The 13237-nt window shown below is 46.7% G+C and overlaps 1 protein-coding gene and 1 long non-coding RNA gene across 2 annotated transcripts in view; one reads left to right on the top strand and one right to left on the bottom strand.

Annotated features, from left to right (window-relative positions):
• Positions 1 to 13237, bottom strand: part of SYN2 (synapsin II) — a 283187-nt gene that overhangs the window by 162808 nt on the left and 107142 nt on the right. The window lies entirely within an intron of this gene.
• LOC146025944 (uncharacterized) lies at positions 419 to 2232 on the top strand. The gene is made up of 3 exons (XR_014454324.1): positions 419 to 514; positions 1685 to 1804; positions 2054 to 2232. It is a non-coding gene; the product is annotated as an uncharacterized LOC146025944 (long non-coding RNA).

Raw genomic sequence — 13237 nt, 5'->3', positions numbered from 1 at the left:
TTCTTAGGTGTCGACCTGCTCACTGTTGACCAATAGTGGTCGGCCAAGTGTCTGTTGCTCTAGACATTGTCGGCCCAGGGACCGGATACCCATGTCGGCACAGAACTGTTATTGCTCTTACTTTCTGTTGACAGGAATCACTATCACCAACATATCTATGTACTAATAAAAGCCTGTAACTGGGTACAGGGATCAGAGCCGGATCATCCACTAGGAAAGCTAGGCTCCTGCCTAGGGCCCATTTGTTACTGAGGGCCCTGGGTTACTTAGGTACATGGACCCCCAGGGAAGCTAGTACATAATCTGAGGCACTGAGAATAAGGATTTATATGTATTAATCGTATAGAAAAGCAATTGATGTATTATGTAACCATGGATGTCACTCATGTGTGATTTGTGTTTTCTCACCAGATCGATCGCTTACTGCAACAACAAGAAGACGTTTGGTGGAAAGTGCTTCATCAGGCTCAGCAGGCCGATCCTCCAGCAGCTTCCCAGGAGGACCCTAGTAGAGGTACTATAGGCGGAGTCACCTGGTGCTAGAACAATGTGTGGCTGAGGTGATGCTTGTACGCCTCAGTGCTGGTTTTGCAGCATTATACAGTATGTAGCAGTGGGAAGCTGGGTTACTCTTGTACCCTGCATATACCAAGGGACCAGAGGAAATGTCTTCAGAGGGGAAAAATATTTAGGGGTGTGATAAATTCAGCCTCTACCCCCCATGCCCACCCCCCCCCCCCAACCCCCTGTGTCACACACAACTGCTCCTATGCCCACCCACATGTGCCACTTTACTCCTCATATGCCCAACATGTGCCATTCACAACTGTTCCTATGCCCACCCACATGTGCCACTGACACCTTCTACTATGTCCAACCCCCATGTGACACTCACAAATCCTCCTATGCCCACAACGCCACAGGGGTCAAATTGGTTTACATTGTAGAAACTGATGAAGTATTGGAATGAGATAATGAGGGGAAGAGGGTAAAATTCTTAGAATATAACAATGTTTATATAACAACAATCTACGTTTCCAGTGATTATCTCATAGTACATAGTATAGTATTTGTCTCTGGTGCAGTTCACGTCGATATCTGGTCCCTGGGTTGACAATGTCTAGAGCTACAAACAGTACGTCAACCACTAATGGTCGACGGTGAGTAGGTCAACACCTAAGAATGGTCGACATACCCTAGGTCGACAGTGGCAGGACAACACAAGCTAAATGTCGACACTGAAAAGGTCGACATGCGTTTTCATATATATATTTTTTAGTGATTTGGTTCATACTTTACCATTCAAGTAGGCATAGAGTAGATTATAATAGTGTGCTGAGAGGATGCTGTACACTTATACGGTGTCCATGTCGACATATGTCAACAGACACAAAAAACTTGAAATACTCATGTCAACCTTTTTCATTTCAAACATATCCATGTTGACATTGAAGCATATTGAAGCTTTTGTTGTCCTTCTGTCAATGTCAACCTAGGGTATGTCGACCATTATTAGGTGTCAACATAGTCACAGTCAACCATTAGTGACCTAGACGTTGCCTATCATCTATACCGTAACCGCTGACATCTGGGGACATAAACCTCAGTCTGTGTCACCAGAGTAATTGTGTATAATGTCTGCGTCCTTCTTACTATAACCGGCTCATTACTTTGTGTATTACAGACCCTACTGCACGAGATGATACACGCCTACCTGTACGTCTCTGAAGTACAGGACACCTCTGCGCATGGGGAGGAGTTTGTGAAGGAGATGAAGCGCATAAATCACCTGACCGGCGCTAATGTTACTGTAAGTATATATGTTCTCAAACTCATCAAGGGAAGGGGGGGGGAGGTGCGGGGGGCCTGGATGGAGACCAGATTTTCGGAAGCCTCCCAGCTAGGGAGCCGGGAAGTATGTTACTCAGGCATCTGTACACCACCATTAGGAGCTAATTTGTCTGTTCTTTCGTTACACTGCAAAATAACACATTTCTCTGTATTATTCTGTATGATATTATTATGATTTATGTTATTTCTACTATCTAATTAGATCGAATATGAGGACCATGCCCCATTAGACGCCCTGAGGACCCACTGGTGGCAGTGCGACAGGTGCCTTCAATATCAGAAGAAGATGACCAATCGCGCTCCCTCCACTACCGCCAAATGGTGGAAAGTACACGAAGCGCTGTGTGGCGGAGTAATCCGCAAAGTGAGGGAGCCCCCCAGCCGAGGTAAGGACAAGAACACATCTTCTGAGGCTCCGCCCACTATGCTCTCTGCACTCACCTCAGTGGGACTACATTCTGCAGTGTCCTGATACATTGCCTGAGGGAGGGAATCTTGTACATAGGCCCCAGTCTGCACAGGATGGCAGTGACATATACCTGCATACAGTACGCTTGCTGTGTTTCTAATGGATTCTTGTATTTTATAGGCACAAAAAGACAGAGGACAACTGCACCAGACCAAGAGGAGATGCCAACAACATCTAAGAGGTCCAGGAACTGAAACAGCACATAACATCCTAATGGACACCTACATGTCATCGCCCGCCATGCCCCTCACAAGCCGGGCATAACATCTATACGTGGGCCTGGCAAACTCCATCTGGTAGTACTTTATCTGAGGAGCATAAACGCCTCCATCCTAGATTCAGCCATGTGACTACATCGGCCTACCAGATTCCTGCATTCTGCTGTGCCCCTCACAGATATGCCTGGTGTAACATCTGCACTTGGACGTGGCAAATTCCATCTGGTAGTAGTTTATCTGAGGAGCCTTGGCGCCTCCATCTTATATTCAGCCATGTGACTACATCGGCCTACCAGATTCCCGCATTCACGCTCAAAGAGCAGACTCCTATATTAAAGATGATTAAAATGTCGTCTTAAATTAATCGCTGACCCTTATTGTTTTATTGCATCATAAAGACCAACCATTGTGTCATTTTGTCCATGCTATGTAGTAGCCATTCGATGTTATTATATATTAAGTTACAATAAATAAGCAATATTATTTTATATTGGGTGCTCGCATCAGACTGACAGTGTGCCATTCACACCAGCACTACACATATAGCGCAACATACTGCTGTATATACATTACTGATCAGCACATGCACCACCCCAAGCTCACAAGGGTGCCTGTAAGGCAGGCATGTCCAAAGTCAGGCCCGGGGGCCAAATGCGGCCCGTGCTGTCATTTCAAGTGGTCTGCAGCTTCCAGCTGGAAGTGGCCAAAGCATCAGATGTGGGAAGCACAGGACACTGAAGGTGGGGCCTCGTGATACAGAGAAGGGAGGGGGCAGGCAGGGGGACATACAGTCAATGGGGGCAGAGTGGGGGACATACAGTGAAGGAGGGTCAGGCTGGGGGACATACAGTGAATGGAGGCAGTGATGGCCATTCAGAGAAGGGGGGAGCAGGGCAGTGGGACATACAGTGAATGGGGGCAGAGTGGGGTACATAGTGAATGGGGGTCATACAGTGAATGGGAGTCATACAGTGAAGGAAGGTCAGGCTTGGGGACATACAATGAATGGAGGCACTGATGGACATTAAGAGAAGGGGGCAGGCTGGGGGACAGAGTGAATGGGTGCAGAGTGGGGAAAATACAGTGAATGGGGGACAAACAGTGAAGGAGGGGCAGGCTTGGGCACATACAGTGAATGGGGGCAGGTTGGGGGAAATACAGTTAAGGGGCAGGCTGGGAGACATAGAGTGAATGGGGGTAGAGTGGGGGACCATTCTGATGTGATTAATGATTCAAAGAATGTCAGGCTGAATGGTCGGCCCCCACATATTTAAACTTCACCAAATCTGGCCCTCGTCGCAAAAAGTTTGGACATCCTTGCTGTAAGGTCTTCAAATAAATGAAAAAAAAAAATAAAAAAAATGTCTGCAGTGATAAATGACAGAAATATACCTCTGAGGGAGAGGAGGGACCAGCTCTCACTGAGGCAGTAAATAAAACTTATTTTATTAATATACAATTATATCACAGAAATATAAAATTTGGTTAAACGACCCAATTATATACTGGCAGCATTGTGCAGTGGTCTGATACAATGTTCTCAGCCAGCAGCTGCAAAGTTGTGGTGGGTAATAAAATTCGGGATACGGTCGCTAGTTCGTCACTATGAAAGGTCTACATGAATTTTTCACTTTGGTTTCAGTCGAAATAACCTACCTGCCACCAAGGCATTCAGGGAGAATATAGAGTGCTGAGTGCAGCATCTATTTATCGCTCCTGATGGAGTAGTATAAAGGGGGAATCGGCGTCTGCGGCTGCAGAGTGACCCACGGCTAAATGCGGCAGGTTCCCTGCATTAGCCACAAGCCTCGCTGTTTGGGGGAATCCTCACTGTCCTGTGACAGCGAGGATTCCCCCAGAATGAATAGCATGGGATGAGTGGCTGGTGAGGGGGTTAAACAGCAAGGACCGCAGATTTTCTGCAATCCCCACCATTGTTGGCCGCTCACCCCGGCATTGAATACTACCCAAAGGGTTAAAAAAAATGCATGACAGGACAGAAACCTTAAGAAGTGAACAGTTGAAAGTGCTTTTTGTGCTATTACTATAATCATCCAAATTTCTTATGCCCAATTTATATGGATGATAAAAAAAATATCCTGTGAAGATAAATGTCTGTTTTGAAGTGATCAGCAGAATGCAGTAGAAGCAGACACAATCTGCAAAGTCTATAGATAACCCAGCTGTAGAACACTGAGCTACTGTATGTGTGTGTGTGAGGAAATGTCCATTATAACCTATAAACATAAGTACCAACCCAGCAGGAATCCACCCACCCCCCCCCCCCCCAAAAAAAAAATAAAGTTGCCATGAAATGGAGAACCAGAGGTTGTCGACATGCAAGATCACTTTAGCTCCTGCCACCTTGTTAAAAAAAAATGGGACATTGAGTTATCATAATACAGGGCAGTACGGATGGTGTAATGCAGTGGCGTAACTTGGAGTCCGCAGCCCCAGCGGTGGCGGGGGGGGAGCAGGCGCCACCGGGGCGCAGGTTCACAGTATTTTCCCCGTCAGCCGACTGGTACACAGCATTGTTCATTCGCCGCCTGGGAGCCCGGAATACACAGCAGCGCTGCGTGCAAGCTGGAAGGGCAGCGGGCATCGTGGAAAGGGGAGCGCTCTCTGGCTGTCTGTGTGAGGACGCAGTGACAAGTTCACTAAGCGTCCTCACACAGACAGCACTCCCCCTTCATCCATGCCCGCTGCCCTTCCAGCTTGCACACAGCGCTGCTGTGTATTCCGACTGGGCTCCCAGGCGGCGAATGTACAATACTGTGTACCAGTCGGCTGAAAGGACCTGGCTGGATGTGGTAAGCAGGAGGGGGAGAGAGAGCGTCAGCCTGAGAAGCGCTCACCTCCGCTGGCTATTCTGCCCTGTCGGGGGATGTGTCACACGTGTCATTGACCGTCCAGCTTCCCCTGATCCCCAGGCGGCGTTGCCCACTCTGCTTGATCCCCGGGGGCTGCTGGCAATTAAAAAAAAAAAGAGGAGGAGGGGGGGGGGGGGGGGGGGGAGGTGCAGAATTTATTTTGGCAGGGGGGAGCAAATTTGCTAGTTACGCCACTGGTGTAATGGCTAGCATTACTGCCTCACAGCACTGAGGTCATGGGTTAAATTTCCACCATGGCCCTAACTGTGAGTTTGCATATGTATGCCTGAGTATGTTTCCTCTGTGTGCTCCAATTTTCTCCCTTAGGGCAGGATGTATTAAAATACATCGCCGCCCTTCGCCGCGATGTTGCCGCATATGTACTAACATATGCGGCTGGCATCGCGGTGCGGTGACGGAGGCCCCCCGCGATACCTGTACTCTGGTGTGCGGGGGTCTCCGCCATCTCCCTGCCGCCTTGCTCTCCCCTAACGCCGGGGACAGCTAAGCATGCTGTCCCCGGCGCCTCCTCCTCCCCCCTGCAGCCGGAAGGATGTTCGGCTGCTTCACTAGGGGGAGGAGGAGTATATTAATCAGACCTACTGCTGGTCTGGTTAATTGGCTGCCTGCCAATGTCACCGGCTGCTAGACCAGTGTGTGCCCTGGGTTCCTGGGCAATTGGAGGGAGGCTGCACAACATCCCTTGCCATAGGGGGTAACCCAGCTCCATGAGTCTACCATTTTAAAAGCACATTCGCTGTACCGAGCAAGTCTGGAAATGGATCTTACATGTAAATTTTGTAGTGTGACATACAAAGTACTTGTAGTGTTGGCAGTGGCCTTGAACAATACAATACTAGCATTGGTCCCTGCAATGTTTTTAGAGTTCCTGGAAAAAATGGATGTGACTTCTGCTGCCCCCTTATCTGCAGATCAGCTTCTAACAAGTGTTTTAAAATATAATCAAAGATTTTACCCGGTAAAACATCTGGTGTGAACTTTTTTACAAGTACACATAACAGTTCTCCATATAAAGATGACGAATGCAAAATGGGGAATCAGGGCGAAAATCAATGGAGAAAGCAGTTCTCCATTTCAGCATTGCGAATTCCACTAAAAATCCCATTGAAAACCACTGGCGAATCGCGGAGAATCACAAACAGAGAATCGCCAGACATTCGCTCTTCATTTGCAGAGAATTGTGTCCATTGAATAGGGCGAATTGTTTTTCCTGTGAGAAAATTCCCTGTAAACCCGGGGAATTGCCTGATTCCCCAGAAAATATGGCGAATCAGAGGCATTGAATACTGGCCTATATGACCAATCACAGTGAAGAAATTGTGGCTTGTGATTGGTCCGTCCACTTACAGTACATCCCACATTTCAGCCACCATCTAAAGTTTATTAACTAATTACAGAACCAGCAGAGCATGAGGGATACAGATGCATGTAGCAGCATGGGGCTCTGACTATAATGAACGGCATCTTATTAACATATATATCCATAGAAGAGGGTGCAGCTTTAAATGATCTTACACCTACCTTCAAGAGCGCTTCATAAAAGATCAGGACAAATCAGCCCACCCAGTCTGCCCTAAACACCTGGACTGTACATGCACACACTTACACACAAGGGGATTGGTTTTTAGTTAGGAGACCGTAATCCTAAAAGTATATTTTTGGGATTTGGGGCGAGATGTATCAAATGGAAAATGCGGTAAAATGCTCCTAGTAGTAGGAACTAGTAGTTTTCATCCACTGCAGGGACCCCGCCGCTGATCTCACATACACCGCAGGGACCTCCTGCCAGACCCTGCTGATGCCACCCACCAGCGGACAGGGGGTCCCTGCAGCCTTTATGTCAGATCAATGGCGCCCCCCGCCCGTTCAGTGTTTTGAGGACCTCTGCGGAGGGGAAAGGGGGGGGGGGCACCTGGAGGAAGATGCCGCTCAGCAGCCCGGGCACCTCTCAGCCGGGATCCGACACGCAGCACGCTCTGCTCCCCGACCCCAACAGGTGGGACACTGACCTGACAGAAGGGAGAGACGGCTCCAGCAGCAGCAGCAGCAATAGCAGACCTCCGGCTCCAGCAGTCCCAGCGCGGTGATAGCACAGATGTCAGCACACTGTGACTGCGTGAGCCGGAGGTCTGCTATTGCTGCTGCTTCTGGACCCGTCCCTGTCCTGAGGCTGTGCGGGGGCACCTGGCGGCATCAGCGGGCTCCCCTGCCGGGACTCCGCTCCATCCCCTGCAGTGGCAGTATAGCCGCAGAAGCAGGGGAGAGAGCCGGGAGTGCTATTCGCCGTAGGGGGTAATTTTCGCCGTCAGGGGTGGAGAGCCCCTGACGCGTTGAATAGGGTGGACGGGCGGCTGCCCGGCGAATCGCCCTACAGGGAGAATTGCGGCGAAAGTGCAGCGAATCCTACACAGGATTTGCTGCCGCCCGCGAGAATCCCCATTGAACACCTGCCTTAGTGGTCTCCCACTAACCCCTAACTCTGGCTAAGAGAAGGAGGAACCTTAGGGAAATCTTATACTACAGTAGGCAGGGCCGGCGCTACCCAATCAGCAGCTCCTGCAAAGCAGGGAGGCGCCATGCTGAAAAGGCGCTGTCTCCCTCCCTGCTCTGCTAAAGCTGCCCCAGCCCTCATTGTCACTGCCTCCTGCACGCCGCCCACAGCGCCTGTCTGACAGCGGGTGGCAGTATGGAGAGGCTGAGCAGCTCCCTGCACCGCGCACACACTATCCTCCTCCTGCGACCTGCCCCCTCTTCCTCACGGACACTTGCACTGAGGCATGTAGCGCTCTCTGTGAATGCCTGGATGACATGTCATGTCCGGATCCGCCCCCTACCCATTGCTCCCTGCGCCTGTCAGCTGTCAATCAAATGACAAATAGGCAGCAGCGCCACCTCCCCTTCCTTCCCTCTTCTCAGTGTGCTGTGCCAGTGCCGCTGCCAGTCCTCAAAACTCTGCCCCCTCTATCTCCTCCCCTCTTCTTCCATCTCCTCCTTCTTTCCCCTCCTTTCCCCCTCAGTCACGAGTGCTGCTTATACTTTTTGTACTGCTTTCGGATCGCATCGCACACACATTGCATGCATGCCGTGCGATGCGATCTAGCCCATAACGTATGCGATTCTCGCAGCTTGTGTGGGCACCTTTAGTGCCTGCAACATTTTGCGGACACAGCACTGAGATGGTGTATGCATACATGTACATGCACCCGAGATCCTCCGTAGGATCGCATGTTGCATACACTCCCACAATCGGGCTGCAGCTTGTTGCAATGGCAATGTGAAAGGGCGCAAAATGTATGGTTTGCAGGAGGGCGCCGGACACCCTAGCACCGGCCCTGACAGTAGGTTATATTATAATATTTGTTATGATAAATAATTGAATGGAACTTGAAAAGCCATAATCATTTATAGGACTGTGTGTGATAAGTATCATGGATACAGACATTGGGGGACATTTACTAAGAATACATATACAAAAAAATTGTATTCGTATTCTTAATACAAATGAATACGAATGAATACGACTGGTGTAGTCGTCTTTTCGTATTCCGGAGGATAATTTACTAATCAGTCGTATTTGACTGATCGTATTATCCGATGGCGCATTGATTCGTATTTTTTCTGATACGAATTCGTATTTAAAATACAAATTCGTATTTTTAAATACAAATTCGTGTTCTTAAAATACAAATTCGTATTTCAAAATACAAATTCGTATTTCAAAATACAAATTTGTATTGGTTTTAGCCTGCATGGATCAGTCAGATACGTGCAGGCTGCAGTGTAAAAATTGTAAAAATAAATAAATAATTTTAAAAGTGTGTATTTGTGCTTAGTGGCCTTTTATAAGTCACACATTTGTGATTTTGATCAGCTGGGGGTTATTTTCTGTTTTTTTCCTCATGTGTAAAATTGTAAGATGTGAAATACACTTCCAAATCAAGGTGTATTTTTTTGTCGTATTTTTTTATAATTCGTATGCGTTTACGATTCGTATTCTAATTATTTACAAATACGAATTATTAGTAAATGACTAAAGTACATTGTTTTCATGTTAAAAATAGGCGTATTCTATCGATTTCGTATTCAAAAATATGAATACGCCATGTACAGTATACACCATGAATACGAATACACATCACCGTATTTTAAGGATAGTAAATCCTGAAAGTACGAATATGCATAAAAAATTTGTATTTTGCTGTACGAATACGAATTTTTTATATGATTTTACCTTAGTAAATTTCCCCCATTATCTTTACTTTTAGGGGGATATGCAATCCCGGATCATGACTGTTAGTCCCTCCAGACAGCTGTGATCCTGGTCCATTTGCGGTTTGCCCAATAGCAAATCGGCAGGCGGGTTTCAATTTCCCGCCTGCCGATCGGCGAAAAGGGGGCTTGTCCGCGTAAACACCCATGAATTGTCAAGATACGGGCTGGGATGGCGACAATTGCTGGCCGTTTTCGGCAGAATGGGAACGACAGCTTTTAAAAGTTGGGCTTGTTCTGCCGTGATGCCTCTATAATGCTGTCGGTAAAGACAGCATTGATTAGGCACCCACCACTATTTCCCCTGTCAAAATAGCAGAAGAGGATTGCATATCCCCCCTAGTGTTATTTACATTTATTAATGTGATTAAGGGTGGTTTGATGGTAACATAGCAGACCATGCAGCCCCTAAGGGGATCATCTAGGCAGTGCTTCATGACACCACTTTGGTGTCATGAAGAAATCATACCTGTATTTCCTGCAATTTTGTGATGTGTCCTCTGGAGGGAGCCCAGGAGGCAGGGTGAGGTGAGTTGTGTCATGAAGCTCTACCCCCTTCACTAGTAAGTGGGCACGATATAGGGGGGGGGGGGGCTATTACTGGATTCTGGGAGAAGTCCCAAAGAATCAGGAAACTTCCAAACAATGTAGGTGAGTAGGCAAGTGTGCTACAGCTCTGTATAATGTAATTTGCAGCTTGGTTTAGAGGGGAAAAGACCCCCCGCAGAGACTAATGCTTTAAGTATTTCATTGCGAAATACATTACCAAGCTCTCATGTTTTTTAGATTGTTAGTCAATTTTTTTTTCTGTCAAGTAAATGATAATGTAATTCCATTTTACACGCACAGTGAGGATTCTCTGAAGAGTTGTCAGAATAAAAACCGTGTGACTCTTCCTCGTGCTTCATTCGCAAAGTAAAGATTCTGTCGCTATTTACAGATTTACATTTTTGCTGCAGTGTCAGGAGTTTCCCGTTTCGTACACACCAACACAACTCCTGCATTATAACACCCTCTGCAAATATATTCTGCTTTCCAGAGCTGAACAGGAATACTGGTCTTCTTATTCAAGCCTTCTACTAACCATGGATCTCTGCCAAACTTCTACTAACCATGGATCTCTGCCAAACTTCTACTAACCATGGATCTCTGCCAAACTTCTACTAACCATGGATCTCTGCCAAACCTTCTACTAACCATGGATCTCTCACAAACCTTCTACTAACCATGGATCTCTCCCAAACCTTCTACTAACCATGGATCTCTGCCAAACTTCTACTAGCCATGGATCTCTCCCAAACCTTCTACTAACCATGGATATCTGCCAAACCTCTACTAGCCATGGATCTCTCCCAAAAATTCTACTAACCATGGATCTCTGCCACACCTTCTACTAACCATGGATCTCTGCCAAACCTTCTACTAACCATGGATCTCTGCCAAACCTTCTACTAACCATGGATCTCTCCCAAACCTTCTACTAACCATGGATCTCTGCAAAACCTCTACTAGCCATGGATCTCTCCCAAACCTTCTACTAACCATGGATCTCTGCCAAACCTTCTACTAACCATGGATCTCTGCCAAACCTTCTACTAGCCATGGATCTCTCCCAAACCTTCTACTAACCATGGATCTCTGCCAAACCTTCTACTAACCATGGATCTCTGCCAAACCTTCTACTAACCATGGATCTCTGCCAAACCTCTACTAGCCATGGATCTCTCCCAAACCTTCTACTAACCATGGATCTCTCCCAAACCTTCTACTAACCAAGGACTATGCAGCTAGCCCCCATATACCTCTGAAACCTTCAATTAACCATATCTTTCCAAAACCTTCTATTGACCAAGGACAATATAGCTAGCCCCTATATCTGTCCAAAACCTTCTACTGACCATGTACTATACAGCTAGCCTCCATATCTCCCCAAAAACTTCTAATAATGCAAACAAAGGGCTCTTTTTGTTTGTTTGTTTTGGTTTTTTTTTTGGGGGGGGGGGGGGGCAGAATCCATACAGTATGTTCCTCTATGTTCCTCTAGGGACATATCTCTGTCAGTGATGATACTGGATTGGAGTCTGAGCCCTGAGCATCGGGTCCTTATTGGCAGGAGGAATGCAATTGGCATGCAATATACACCAGATTTACAAAGCGTCCCCTTATATTGATTGGCAGCCGAACCATGAGTCAGGATTGGCTGGTACCAACGTTAAACTGCACTATATCCCGGGTCCGCCTCCATCCCAGTTCAGAGAGACGTGCAATGTGGGGGGGAGTGGGGGTAATTTCCATACTTCCACTTCTATATTCCCACTTTTGGCACGGATTCTAGTAGCAATGACCTCATACTGTAGCTTGGATCATAAGGTTAATAAACAAAAGAATGCGCCCATATTGGGTGCAGTCTTATGTACACACCTACAGATTTATCTGTCCAATCTATCTGGTGGGAACAAAAAGATGGCAATATATGGGAGCATATGAGACTCATCCATTTGCTCCCAAATGCTGGAAAACAAACAATAGTAATTCAGATAAATTGGTTAAAGTCGTTTTATTTATCAAATTAAATGAAATAATAATTTGTATCCATTTTCCAGTGTTTGAGAGCAATTGATGTAATTTGACCCATACATTTGCAGATTTTTGTTCTCACCAGATAGATTGGACAGATAAATCTTTAGATGTGTACCCAGCATAAATCTTTGCAGAACTACATGAGGCAGGGCCAGCAATAACATCCTGACATTTCTCCCAGGTTATGCACGCAGCAACTGCAAATGGCTGTATGGTTATGAGCCCAAAGTCAGGAGCAGCGTGCAGTCAAAAAGGGTGCAACTGCACATCTCAAAAGAAGGAGCTATCCTCCAAAGCAACAGGACTTAAAAAAGGTGCCCATACACGGATCACAGCGCCCCTGTTATTTACAGCACACTGAGCACCTTCATATATGGGGAAGAAGCGGTATCAGTGCACATAACGTGCGCTGATACCCCTTCTCCTCTATACCGCAACATCATACATCTGCCCCAAAGTCTTTGCAGCCTGTACTTTTTGTACTAAATCGTATCGCATCTAAGTACAAAAAAATCACGCTGCTGTAGCACATTGTATGCTTTTTTGTACTAGATACAATGCAATCTAGTGCAAAAAGTATGGAGTTAATTGTTGTGTGTATGGGCACCTTAAATCCCTTTCCAGGAGATTTTCTGTACACTACTATAAAGCCATCCAAGTACATCTTCTCCCAGTTATTCTCCCAGATTTATTGTTATCGGGAATTGCAAGAAAATCATTTATAAATAAATATACATTTAAACAGGTAAGTATTAGTGTTCATTCTAGCATCCTGCATCTTGTAAAATCCTTGCAGTTCCTCCTTCCTGCCTGGGGTGTCACTGTGGTGTTTCTACCACAGCCTAGTTTGTATCTCAGCACTGAGATACAAATCAGACGTGTGCTAGAAGCTCCACATCAGACAGCGACACCTCTGGCAGGAAAGAGGAACTGCTAGGAGCAGGGTGCTAGAATGA

This window comes from Crinia signifera, chromosome 8 (genome assembly GCF_055691185.1).
Source record: "Crinia signifera chromosome 8, ASM5569118v1, whole genome shotgun sequence".
Classification (NCBI taxonomy): domain Eukaryota; kingdom Metazoa; phylum Chordata; class Amphibia; order Anura; family Myobatrachidae; genus Crinia; species Crinia signifera.
The sequence above is the reverse complement of the archived record's forward strand: the minus strand, read 5'-3'. Positions and strand labels throughout refer to the sequence as shown.